This window comes from Leucopleurus acutus (assembly GCF_964270905.1).
Source record: "Leucopleurus acutus genome assembly, chromosome: 1".
NCBI lineage: Eukaryota > Metazoa > Chordata > Mammalia > Artiodactyla > Delphinidae > Leucopleurus > Leucopleurus acutus.
In genome coordinates, this window is record NC_139142.1 from 44,440,883 (window position 1) to 44,455,619 (window position 14,737).

Genomic DNA, 14,737 nt, shown 5'->3' on the forward strand with positions numbered 1-14,737 from the left:
TGGCCTAGTGATTCTGTAGCACAGACTCTTAGAATTTTAGGTCTATCAGAAAAATGAGAGATTATCTGATAGGGTGCACTAGTCCTCAACCTAGCTATACATTAGCATCATTGGGGAACTTGAAAAAGAAATGACTCTCTTGACCCCTCCCCAGACAAATTCAGTCAGAAACTCCTGGATTGGAATCAGGCATTTCTAGTTTTAGAAGCTTCCCAGGTGATTCTAAGGTGTCATCAGAGAAAAATCACTGATCTTATCACCCCCCAGTTTTCAGATGAGAGACCCAAGCTCCAGGGCAAATGAGTGGAGGGAGAACTCTCTAAGACTCGGGTCTGTTCAAGTCCCAGACCACAGAGCTTTCACAATCATGCTCCAGACCTCAGGACTTCCCCGTTTCTGTTTCATAAGCCCCCAGATATGAGTCACAGAAACAATGAAAGGTTTTGCTATGGCAGGAATCTCATAAGGGGCAGGAGTCTTATAAGGCCTGACTTCATTCTTAAATCTAATTGATCCTTGATCTTGAGCAAATGATTTCCTTACATTTTCCCACTATTCAGTATTTTCTAAAATAAAGGGAGAATACTTGTGATAAGATATGGTAATGTAAATTATGTAAAGACAGGAACCACTGTGTCTAATCTTTACTGTGTCGAGCAGTGGGCCTGATCAGGGGCCACATGCCCATTAATCCACCTATAAATGCTGGATGTGTTCAATGCTTTGTCTAGATGATTGGTCATTTGATGATACGGTGAAGGTGTGGACAGTGAAGTCCTATCTCCTGGGTTCAAATCCTGGCTCCACTATTGACCAGCCTGAGACCTTAAGTAAGTTATTTAACCACTCTGTGCCTCATTTTTTTTTTTTTTTTCTTTTTTTTTTGCGGTACGCGGGCCTCTCACTGTTGTGGCCTCTCCAGTTGCGGAGCACAGGCTCTGGACGTGCAGGCTCAGCGGCCATGGCTCACGGGCTCAGCCGCTCCGCAGCATGTGGGATCTTCCCGGACCGGGGCACGAACCCATGTCCCCTGCATCAGCAGGCGGACTCTCAACCACTGCGCCACCAGGGAAGCCCTGTGCCTCATTTTTAAAGAATTAAAGCATTTTTAAAGTTGCTGTGCAAATTAAAGAGATAGCGTATAGAGTGCTTAGCACATTGGCTGGTCCAAAACCATTCAACATATACTAGTTATTATTGTTTTGTTGTATCAGCCTGTCTCGTCTCTTGAAGCCTGCTGGGAGAAGAGAGGAGAGATATGAGTGATGAAGGGCCAGGAAGTGGCAGCCTTTAAGCATCTTGACCTGGACTCTCTGCCGTGGCCTGGAGGGTTACTGGTAGCTAAGAGGAAGAAGCTACACTGCACCCCCAGGGGTAGCCCTAAGGGCAACACACCAGAGGAGGCCTGGAGCAGTGGACTCTGGGCTGGGCCCTTCTTCCTTCCTCAGTGAATGACATTGATTCTTTTTTGTTTTCTAATCAGGCTATTTTATTAGCATTGAATTACTTTAAAATAAACCAGTAGATGATTCTAACAGAGTTAATCGTTAGAAAATTTGTTAGCTTATAAAAATGCAATCTATAGAAAACCTTTCAGGAACACTAATATTACCTGCAATACTTTTTCAAAATTGAGATACAATTGACATATAACATTATATTATCAATAGTTTCAGCTGTACAACATAATGATGTAATATTTGTATATATTGTGAAATGATCCATCACCACACAATTATACAATTTTTTTCTTGTGATGAGAACTTTTAAGAACTACTCTCTTCGCAACTTTCCAATAAACAAGACAGTATTACTGACCATGCTGTATGTTAGACACTGATTCTGGGGGCAGCAGCCCCACTAACCCTTCTCTTGTCCCTCTAACTGGGCGCTGGGCTGCAGGGCGGAGCTGGGAACCTGAGCAGTGCCGGTACAATCCCAGCTCAGCAGCTGATCGCCATCTCCTGCTCCCCGCAGGGCTGCTTCTCAGCTAGAGTTTGTGTTTCACCCAGCATCCCAGTTCAGCCTCACCCAGACCGACAGGAGATGCTAATCAGAAACCTGTCCCCATGCATAACACTGTCATTGCTTCTGCTCTTCAGATCAGTCTTTAATGAAAACTCCCATGAGATCAAAGCAGAGCCGAGGAGGGAACAGAGAATGATAAATGTCCTAAAGCAAAATGCGATACAGTTCCGAGATGGCTGGGCTGCAGTTGCTCTTTTAGACATTTTATGAATGACATCGGCAAAAGTGTCAACAGCCTTTGTCTGAGTTTCAAATATTAGCACAGGATATTTTCTTCTGGTCATTATCAGAGGCAGAAACGCATTCCTACTTAGGGCCTCTTGTGGAGTCTAGTCTTCAACTAGAGCATCTTTCTAAAACTGGCTTTAAGGTTGTGGGATGAGGAATTTGATGAAAAGAAGCATGCAGAGAGATCAAAATGTAGTTGGACGGGGCTTTCAGAATCTCATTAGTTCAAAGTCTGAATTTACAACATACTTTAGTATGCAACTATTCACTTTTCCAAAGGATTCACTATCCACCCAGGCAGGGCAGAATGCATGTGTGTACATATGTATGTAAATATTTTCTTGTCTTATTTTCCCCACCAGTTGGCCCTGTAACAGCCTTTTCAGTTCTCCTTAATAGATGCCCTCCCACAACCCACCCCCGTTCTCAGCAATTTATCCAAGCTTGAATTTCCCAAAACCTGATAACCTAAGAAAATCTGGAAATATTCAAACATTTCAAATAAGCATTCTCTCTCAGCTCAGAATAATGTTTGCCCATCCTGATAATAGGCTTGAACTGGTGAGATGGTATCTTACCTTCACCTACTATCAAGTATTTACTATAGGATTTTTCTCAGAGGCACACTTTAATATTATTTAATTCACAAAAAAATCTATTTGCACAAAACATTTCAGGACCATGAAATTTGGAGCAGACATTCCTAAGATATGAGCCAGCCCCAAATCTTCACTTTAGAAATGAAGAAATCAAGCACAAGATGAAGAGAATCCTTCCAAGGTCACAAGAAAATTCTTCCATGGTTAGAAGCAAGGTTAGAATTAGAACACAGGACCCTGATTCATGATTGCTTATTAAAAAAATATGCATACATACACAAGATAGTTATTAAACAATTACTATATGCCAAACACTGCGCAATATACTAGAACAAATAAACCAAAAAGATATACTCCTACTCTCATGTGCAGTAGGAAAACAGATCTACAAGTACAAACTCAAATGGTATGAAATGATAACAGGGTACTTGACCTGGTCTGGGGGCGGAGTGGCAGTCAGGGATGACTTCCCTGCTGAAATGGCATTTGAGCTGAAATCTAAGAGATGGATGAGTAGGAGTTACTACGATGAAGAGGTGTGGCCCAGGGGAGTAGGAGAAGTTTCCAGGTAGAAGAGACCACAAACGCAAAGATCCTAAGTGTTTTCCAGTATACAACTGACTTTTGAACAATGCGGGGGAAGGAGGGAATGGGGCACGGACTCCCGCTCTGTGCAGTCAAAAATCTGAGTATAACTTTATAGTCAGCCCTCCATACCTGAGGATCCACATCCTCCATGGATTAAACCAACTTTGGATCATGTAGTGCTATAGTATGTACTTGTTGAAAAACATCTGTATAAGTGGACCCGTGCGGTGCAAACCCATGCTGTTCAAAGGTCAACTGTATATCACTACTTCTTGACAACTGAATCACGTAAAATGCAGTTTTTTTTCAGCCATCTTGTTTTTATCTTTCCTTTGATTTAGGTAGGTCTAATTTAAGAATATAATGTCCAGTCATCAATCCCTGTTGGTGACAAGAATCAGCAAGGACTAGCTAGCTTAAGAGGAAGGTAAAACTGGATTCTGGAGTGACGTGTTTGGTATGATTTTTAAAATAATGAACATAAAGAATTATTGGAATTCATTCTAAACTCATCAAAGCACTGGTTTTCAGTCTCCTTCCATATTATTCCCAAACTGAAAAAGATTCACCTCACCCCAAGTCTCTTGATTTTCACCTAATTCCCATTCAATTCAATTCCTTATTTATACTTTCCCACTTTCTTTTCCTAAAATAAAAGGAAAAGTGCATAACTTTGGAAGCATAGAGATCATGATGCCAGATGGGAAATATGAGCTTTAGAATTACTAGGAAGACTTCAATATATTGCTTTCATCTTAAAAGCAAGGAAACCTGAACCACGTAAATGAGCTCTGCGTACGGAAGGAGGTGGGAAAGAGTAATGAGGAAAGGGGGCATCAGGGAAGTAATGCCGTTAGGACTGTGAGTGGTTTTCAGTCATTCTTCTAGATGTGACATGCTGCAAATTGATTTGAGTGCCTCTCTTCTCTGGTCTTTTCATCTTCTCTTAACAACTCAACCCACTGCACATTCTAAACTGCAAGGTCTAGAGCACTTAGGAGTTGTAGTGAGACATATGATACAAATGAGAAAGTTTGCACATCAACTTGATCCATGGATATGGAGTTGTAGTTGTAATCACAAATGGGGAGAATAAAGGGCCTTGGAGCTGTGACAGATAGTTGACAACTTGTCTTGGGAGGGGCAAGAATGGGCAGTCAATGGTAGTATCCCGTGTTTTTCTGTGTTTCTGTGTTTGCCTCATACATGTGCTCTTGAGTCTTTTAACATGCTGAATCTGCATGGGATATTATGATTCATGTGGGTGTTAAGTGTTACAGCTGCAAAAGATATAAAGCATTCTTTAGGGATCTTTCTGGTCTGAGTGTTCAAAATGCATGTAGCAATAAATTTTGAAAGGGTGTAGGATGTAGGCTACAAGGCTACACAGAAGCATTAGTTTAGGAAATACTGAACCCACAAGAATATTAAACCACAAGGAACAATCTATAGAAGAGTCACACACAAGACAGTGATATAATTATGCAATTCATCTATAGGGATGATCTTAAAGAATGAGTCTAGCCGAAGAAGTTCTATAACTCCAAGATTCTCAGCCACTAACTCCAAAAATGATTAAGCCATATGGCCCATTAATATGACTTCACCAACATCCTTGAGAATGTTTTCTCTTCTCTCAGTTCTTATATCTGTCTGCAGTGCCAATCTCTCATCTCCTCCAGCACAGAAGCCTGGAGTTAGCTTTTTCCATTCCCCATCATCAATCATCTGTACACAATCCATCAGCAAATCTATGTGTTTCTTCCATCACTAATCTTTTGCTTTAGTTCTTTGAGGTCCTTTCTTTCCAACCCCATGCCCTCATCACCTCAGCTGGAATAATGCAATCATCTAGCTAGTCCATGACTAACCAACTCCTCTTCTGTGTTTAGAGAGTTCTCCAGTGTGTGAATCTCAATGGGAGGCTGTGATATTGTGATTTATACTAAGAAATATATATTTGGTCTTTGTCCCCATTTCTAGCATAGAGCTTCTAAAACCCTTGGAATTTCTTAAGTGACGAGAGCAAATAAAGGTGTCTTTTGTTATGTTAATGAGGCCACTTGTGGAAAACCCTAGGTAACCTGCGGCCTGGTTGCTAAGGAACCCAACCGTGTGATTAGAAGGTGGGAACTTTCATTTCCTCTCTAGCTCCCCACCTCTGCACTCCCCGCAACGCCTCTGTCCTCTAGGGAGGGGAGAAGAGCTGGAGGTTGAATCAATTGCCAATGGCCAACAATTTAATCAATTGTGCCTATGTACTGAAGCCTCCATAAAAACCCCTGGAGCGGCGGGTGCGGGGGCTGGTTCAGAACGCTTCTAGGTTGGCGAAGTGATGTGGGGAGAGTGGCATGCTCAGAGAGGGTGTGGAAGCTCCACGCCATCTCCCCATACCTGACCCTAGGCATCTCTTCCATCTGGCTGTTCCTAAGTTATATCCTTTTACAATAAACTGGTATTGTAGTAAGTAAAATGTTTCTCTGAGTTCTGTGAGCAGCTCTAGCAAATTAATTGAACCCAAGGAAGCTGTTGTGGGGACCTCTGCTCCACAGCCAGCTGGTCAGAAGCACCGGTGATAACTTGGGCTTTCCACTGGCATCCCAAATGGAGGGCAGTCTTGTGGGACTGAGCCCTTAACCTGTGGAATCTGATGCTATCTCCGGGTAGATAGTGTCAGAATTGAGTAGACATCCAGCTGGTGTGGAGAACTGCTTGGTGATGTGTGGGAACTCCTCACTCCCTCAACCCCACACCCACCCATTGGAATTGGGTTCAGAATCATTAGAGGCAGAGACCTTCTGTAGAAACCAAAAAGGGCAGATGAGTTGTCTCTCAGCCTCTCTTGCAGCTAGAGATCTGGTGCCTGCACCTGAGCTTGGCCAGTCAGAAGTACCCATCCCAGACACTAAATCTGGCACTATAATCTACGGGGTGGAAACAGTTGAGAATTCCCTTGCTGCAGTGGCAGTGGGTGTCTTCAGTGCCACACAGGAGCCCTTAGTATGCTGGGTCAGCCAAGCCACAGTGCCCAGTGTTCAGCTACTACGCTAGCAGTGTCCTCCCCAGACCAGCTCAGTGGGGGTGGTTTAGCTCTTGTTGTGTAGCTCCCTTCAGTTCTGCTCAGTTCCTCAACCTGGTTCTCTAAATTTCCCAGCATTTTTGTGAGTTATACAATAATCCATTTGAAAAATTCCTTGCATGCTTAAGATAGCAAGAATTTGTCTCTGTTCTGAGACTCTTCAATGATTGTCCAGTCTCTGTGTCTGCCCCTGCCCCCAAGCTGTCACCCATACACTGCCAAACTCTTTTAAAAGCTTCACCTTGATCATGTCATTTCTTAAAATATGCTTAAGAAGGTAAAATGGACTCTACGTGGTTAAGAAAGTACAAAGAATTCTACATGAAGTCTAGCTCCCCAGTTTGATGGTCAACATTCAGAATAACCCAGCCTCTCAGTCTAAAGAAGCTGCCATCTTCTCTGCTGTCTGTCTATCCAGTAGTTTTCCAAAAAAATTTTATGAGATCCATAGAGATAAATAAATTTTAAGAACCAATAACACGACACAATTGAAGCAAATACTTCATGAAAAAAATACTATAGGCAATAAACTGATATTTTCTATTCCTCTCTCCTTTTTTTTTTTTTCACTTAAAAAAAATGCTGGTTGACACTCATCAAATTGATTTGGAAAACACAGGCTTAGCCTTACTTGTGGTTTTCTGGCCACCCACACTCTGTTACCAGTTTATGACATGGGCAGGAACTACATAAAGGAATTCACTTAAAATCTTCCCTTAATCCCACTTGTCCTATTAGGGTTTCTTATATTTACACAAACCTTGCAGGAAAAAAAAAAAAAAAAGCCAAAATTGACATCATGACAACGAAGGGCTGTAAAATATTATTCTCAGGGCTAACTGAAGAATACTGTGCTTGAATATGCAATTAAATCAAGGATAAAAAACTGGTCTTTCCAATCTTTTATATGATTTTGCACATTACCACGGAAGAAGAGTTTTATTCCACACTCACAAAGGCATTTTTTGCTTAGGGTTGGTCTCTTGGAAAAAGTCCTGCTTTGGTTCAAGGGTTAGGGCACTGGCTACCCTGATTTATTTGACCCAGGATGTTTCTCTGCAGAAACTCTAACCAAATATATGTGTAACAAATCATTGCTGACATTCTTCAGATGAATGAGGTAGACTTAGATCAGTGAAATGATTAGAATAAAATGATTAGAAAAAGTCAAGTCTACAAGGGTGGGCATGACGGGTTTCAATGAACTGTTAAAACTGCAAATGTCTCTTGATAAAAAGTGGACTGAGGATGGGGGTTGGAGTCTAGAAACAGAGATAGGTGAAAACTGGCAAAGACTGAACAGCTCAGGGCTGGTAGAGGCACATCTGAGTTCCTGCCCCAGGGACATCCTCTCACCAGCTGCTGCCCTTTCACAGCTTACCACTCCCTTCCACGAGGTTTCTGGTGTCAGTGTATCTACTCCTTATGGTTGGATGGCCTGTAGCCTTTGTGCTTTGCAGCCCATTATAACAATCTGTTAACCTTTGTGAATACCTAATACATAGCAGAATGTGCTCCCTTGAGGTTAGAACTACACACTGAATTAAGAAAGGAAAAGATTTTTTTTTCTTTCATTTAATTCCACAGTGGTTCATCTTCCGACACAGCATTGTATTCATCCATCTTTGCGGGCTGGAAAGCTAGCCATTTGGAGTCAGACACACAGAGCAGATTCTCCCCCGCAAGAGCTTGGGGGAGCATAAATAATGACCTCTCTCCCTTCCTCCTGTTAGCCGAAATCTCTTAGTCTCCTGGCTATTTCCAATCACTTTGGAGTCTTCTGCAGCTCTCTGCTTCACAGCTTCCTTTCTCTGCAGTACAAGCAGCACAGAAGAGTTGCCAAAATACAACCAAATCAGAAATCCCTTGGTAAACAGGAAAATGCGTCCTGATTCCTGCATCCTGATGGTCTCATTTCTGCCCCTTCTGCCTACGCCTCCCAGTCTATCCTCACAGTACCCTTCAGAGATTCAGGCTTTTGTCACAGTGAAAAGCTGCTGGTATTGGGGAGACTGGCATTTATTTACTTTGTCTAATCCACGGGGACATCCTTGCCTTTCTCTGCACTAGCATTTGAGGGTAGCGGTAAAGTAAGGGAAGTTGTCTAATGGATCATGGAAATGAACTCTGGAAATTGGAAACAATCAATGACAAGTATTCCTAATGCTGCCCTCCTCCTGTACAGAGGAAGTAATACAGAATAGGGGTTAAGAACCTGTAGTCAGATGACTTAGGTTTAAATCCCGCTCTGCCTCTAACTCCTTATCTGAGCTTGAGACATTACTTAACCTCTCAAAGCCTGGGTTTCCTTCTTTGCACTCTATTCTATTATCCCCTGCAGGGATAAAGGTGTGTGCTCTACCATCCAGGAACTTGCACTGAAACGGAAAGAGTAGTCAGCCACATGTTTACATCATTGTTATCCCAGTGTTTCACCAACCGTGGATGCTGTGACCATCAAGTGCCTGGTAAGAATGTGAGAACGTGGGTCAAGTGCTTTCCTTAACATGACTTAGGAGCTAGAGCTCACCTTTCCCTCCATGGCTCATTTAGTCTTTAAAGACAAATGACACCCTTGGCCTTCCAGGTTCGTTGATTTCCTGGTGATACGACACTAACCTGAGGTTTCAAAGCAGAGTCTTTCCCTGTCAAGAGCATGTATGCCACAACGCTAGCATCCTATTCAGCAGGAGTGACCCAAGCGCTGAAAATTGATGCTTCTGGTGGCAAATGAATGGGTTTCATTCTGCAGCAAAATTTCTCTTTTCAAGATGAGAGGAGCCTTCCTTCCTTCCTTCCTTCCTTTCTTCCTTCCTTCCTTCCTTCCTCCCTCCCTCCCTCCCTTCCTTCTCTTTGCCTATTTGCTACCAGAAATCATAGAATTATTTGGGACACGTTTCTTTACTTCTAAATAAGGGTTGTTGACATCAGCTGGATATTACGGAGTCCTACCAAATATCTAGTGTGTTTAATTAGATCATGGTATTGTTGACAACTCATAAGTCCAATTTTTTTCTTCTTCTTTTGTTTTTTTTAAACTAATCTGGAGGACATCAGAACGGACTAAAACATTTTCCCCATCTGCAAAAGATTTCCCAGACAAACAGTACTTAAGCTGAGAAATCCCTCGATATATTTGTCAGTAGACCAATTCTCCTCATTGGTAGAGGGAGGTTTATAACTGGAATCCTTTGTGCATTGTGGAAGACAAACACACATGCATTTTACATGAGCAAATTCTAAACCAGCCAGCCATGATTTTTTTTCAATTACACTTTCTTCAAAATAACCTCCTTTAGAACCAGTTCTCAAAGGTTTTCTCCCCATTATTGTAAGTTGCTCTTGGATCCCTGGCAAGGGTGCAGAGAGAAAACTGAGAGTCAAAGGTTTCCATGTAACGACAGTTATTTTTTGCTTTGGAAGCTGCCTATTTTTGTTCTCTCTAGAGACAGAACTGCAGAAGACTTTTACGTCTGTCTCAAAATTCATTGTGTTTTTAGGTTTACCAAGTTCAGACTTTAAAAAAAACTCTCAACAAAAGAAACACAAAAGTAACACTTATCCTTTCTGTGCATGTCAGGGAGTCTGTTCAGCACTTGTGCCTGCTTGGAGTAACATCGCACATTGCATGTTGGCATTTACTGTGAAACACTACAAACTTAAAAGTAGCAACAGGAGGATACCATGGGGACAGCTGTGTTCTTTATGTGAATTGATTCAAGGCTCTCATTCATAAATTAGCTAAACCTTTGGGTTAGTTTTTTGTTTCTTTGTTTGTTTTTCAGGTGGTAACTCAGTAAACACTGGATCCAAGCCACTCCCAATGCTACCATTTAAACAAATTATTCGAAGTCTGGATTTCACATTTGTCGGGGTAAAAAAAAGCTTAATATTTCAAAACCAATCTTAGCTTTTATTCTTGCGTAATTAGTGGTCCTTTTGGGAAGGGGAGAAATGCTTAACATAAAATAATGCGAAGGCAATAAAGGCAGAAAATTCATAAAGAAGTAGAAACTAAGAGGGAGGCAGTACAGAGGAGATGGGAAAAAAAGGAGGGAGGAGGAGAAGAAGAAGGAGAGAGAGAGATTACATTGGTTGTATGAGCCTTTACAAAGGGCAGGGAAAAAAGAGAATTTAATGAGCGGACTTAACGTCATCACTGGATGGTGTTGGTGAGTACAGCAAAACAGACACTGAGAGTTTATCCAAAAAAATCCTTCAGGCTCTGATACAAAGTTTTCAAATGCTTATCTAAACCCAGCAAGCCCTATAGGAATGGCTTGAGTAAAGCTTAATATAACCCACATGGTAGCTGGGATCCCCCTACCCTTTTGAGATCTAGACAAGTTTGGCTTGCGCCCTTGATCTGTGTCTCACAGAGGCCCAAATCTCTTTTGATAAAGTCAGATTTATCAGTTTTTCTTTTGTGGGTCATACATTTTAAGTCCTATCTTACAAATCTTTGCCCTCAAAAGGAGGTATTTTTAATATAAGATTTCAAGCAATTTTAAATTGAACATTTGACATCCCTGCCAGCCTCCCCTCCACCAAGATTTCACACTGACCACTCCATGCAGAGATGCTTCAGACTAACACCATCCCCTGGCCCCTCACCCCCATACACTCCAGATTCTCCCCAACTCTAAGGCCTAAACTCCAAATCCTTCTCCCTCTAACATACAGCTATTTGAACTTCTAAAGCTCCAGGGTTAGCTTTGTGTAAATAAAACCTACAAGCTGCCCAGCAAGTCAGAAGAATTTCCCAGAACACAGTAGTGACTGTAACAGCAGTTTTCCTCTTCTTTACATTATTGAACTAACTCAAACTTCTGGCCCAAGTTTCCCATCAACATTTTGGGATTTTAAAAATTAAACTCTTTTATTGAAATAATATCCCAAACCTTTAACACCTAGAGACTTCAGACACTTGTTCTCTTTTTACTCATTGCATTCATACTTCTGAGTATGATGTGATGTGGCTGAATAAGAAATGAATAGGCTACCTCTCTCCATGGTAACACCCTTGTCTTCTGGTCTTAATGACATTCAACGCAATCATCTCACAGGCCAGTGACTACTCCTCTTATTTCCAATTCCTGAAACCATTTTGCCCACGTCTACCAATGGAAAATCCCAGGCATTGCAGGGTTACTCTACAACATAGGACTCGACCTTAAATTGCTCTTCTCAAGAGTTGAACTTCAACTTTAGGATTCATAGAATCTTTAACAATTTATCTTTAGCGGGATTTCAAACTGTCCTGCCACCTTAAGTTCAACATGTCCCAGAGAGAATTTGTCTTTCCTTCCAAAATGGCTCGCTCTCCTTTTCAACTGTCCCATCTCTAGCAGTGTTCAAATCACATTGGACTCTTACATCCTCCTTAGCCTCTGTCTGTTACTATGAAATGGCTAATACTTGTCCTTTTTTCTCCATTCCCACCTTATACCAGATCTTCCTTGCTTGAGTTACTGCTATAACTTCTATTCTCCCTCCATTCTTTCTCTCTTCAACTCTCCTGACTCTGTCATCAACCCTACATCATTTCTGTACTAGGCAGACCTTTCCATATTTGCTCAATGACCTACACTGAATCGCTCTGGCCTACCACACCTCCTGACTTTGAGGACTCCCGAAGACAGGCTTCACCCCGCCTATCTGAGATATCTCCCAACATGAGCTCCATTCCAGGAGGCTGGTCTCCTGGCTCTCCCCATGTGTACCAAGCTCATTCTGCCTTTGAGTCCTTTGCTTGGACTACCGACTCTCCCTAAAGACTCACAACTTAAAATGCTCCCCTTTCATGGTCACGTTTTAAATCCTTCTCTTTCAAAACTTGGTCACCTTACCTTCTCCAACAAATTTCACTTTTCCATAAACTATTGCTTCTCTTATAATTCACTGAGCCTAGTTTGAAATATCTGGATAATATCATCCAGGCCACAGAGTTCGTGATAATCAAACGGAAACAGATTTTTTAAAAAGTCAATATGCTTATAATACAGAGGCTCCATTAGACAGGAACTGAGCCCCGAGGCCCTGGTAAGTAGATTTGGACTCTGTTCCTCCCCTTGACATTTCCTTACATAGCGCTCATTTACAGGGGGACTGAAAGCGTCCTGGGGAAAACAAAAGCCGTGAATGCTGCTCACCGATGGGATCACGCCACACAGCCATGTCCGATGGACTGGGCTGGCCCCAACAGGAGCCGGAAGGACAACAGAGTCTTTAGAGAGAAGTTATCACTGGGAAGGCAGAATCTGGCCCAGTGATCCAGACTGGAGAAGTGATTTCAGGAATGGCCCAACAGCTGATACCAGAATCTTCCTGGCCTAGTCCAGGTGAGAGCACTTGTCATTGTAGAAAAAGGGCTCAGTTGTGTGAAACTGAACGAGCTGTGTATTAAGCACTGTAGCACTTCGGGGCTCAATAAACCTCACTGACAACCCTTTCTTCTATTTCCTCAGCCTCCTGCCAGGGCTGACTACACACGAGCATTCTTTCCTCTTTGCCAGAATGGTGACAAGATCTCTGGCCTCAGGGTATAGTGGCATTATTCCAATTTCCCAAACAATGGGTGCAGTGGAGTCCCACCTCCACAGGTGGCTAGAGGGAAAGGGAGCCAAGTTCCACTCCTAGAGGGGCACCTCTATAGACCTGCCAGGGCCCAGGGCTGCAGATTCCCGGCTCAGCTTGACACCGATCACAGTGGCCTGTGAGTGAGTGAAAGGCTGGATCACACTTTGAGGCCCACTCATCGTTGCTGTGCTTGCACCCAATTAAACCTCTCAGGATGGTTAAGGTCCATTTTCTAGTCCTGGACAGAAAGTGCAATCTTTTTCCTCTACACGAAAGAAGAGATTCAGGGTACAGACCGAAAACAAGCGCACTTTAACGCGACCTGCTGTCTTTCCATGACCAAAAAGAAGAGGATTCATATTAAATAAAAGGGCTACATTTTCTCACCAGCGCAGGCAGGGCTGGGTGCAATCTGCCAGTGAAGGGGAAGTTGATCTGATGGCCTGTGGGTTCCTGGGAAGATGGGTCCTTCTTAATTCACTTGGGAGAAGAAATAGCCCGAGTGTTGAGGTCTCAGAAGCTGCGACAGCAGTAGGATAGACCAAGTGACTGTCCTAACCCTCACATGGCTCTGGGGCCCTTCATTTCAGGGGCCATTTAATGTGGGACTGTCTCTAAAGGAGAGCAGCCAGTCATGAAGCCTGGACTGTCGTGTCACATCATAAGTGACTGGAGGATGATAACTCACCCTTTGAAATCACGGCTACAACCATTCCCATACTTACATTTCAAGTATGTATTACCACCAGTATTCAAATGACACATTATAACCAAGTTCATCAGCCATATACACATACATCCCATCAACTTCTTACACTAGGGCACAATCTGGTGTCCAAAGGAAAAAAATCTTATTGCGAAGTGGCATTTGCTTAGGGAGACTAAGACCACTAAGAGGGGAGAGTACAAGGTCTCTACCAAGATACTACGTTTAACCAAAAGGAGATACTATCTCATTCTGTGAGGCATTAGTGAGGCTCTGGCTTCGAGACCCAGTGGCAACATAGTCATTTCAGCTTTGGATGTGTTGATTTCTAGCACTATTATTATGGAAGTTGAACTATGAAATAGATTATATTTGGGTATTAATTTCCTTTTGTATTTGTTTTTATAACCTTAAAATACGTCAAAGTTCTCAGAATTCTATAAAACATTTGTGTACACATCTAACAAGGCACAAATGTTTAGATTTTACCTCCAGGTTTTTTGAAAAACAAACAAAATAAAATGTTATGGTTACAGTGGAGGCTCTTGTTTCCCTCTCCAGCACTATTTGTTCTCTCCTCCCCTCCTACAATCAACTTTTCCTGTTCCGTATCCTCCACATCTACAGTTTTAAATCTTTAAAAAAAAATCTTATGATCATTCATACCCACAGATAACATATAGTATGGCTTTGAGTTTTTAAACTTTTACACCAAAGCTACCATACTATACAAATCTTTCAGTAACTTGCTTTTTTTTCCTATTTTTTTAGACCTATCCATCTTGATACATTTACCTCTGTCCGTTCATGCTGTATTGTCTTGTTACATGAAATACCATGGCCCAGAAGTAGCAGCATCACTAGGGGGCTTCTTAAAAAGGCAGAACCCCAAGCCCCACCCCAGAACTAAAGATTCCCCAGGTAGTTTTC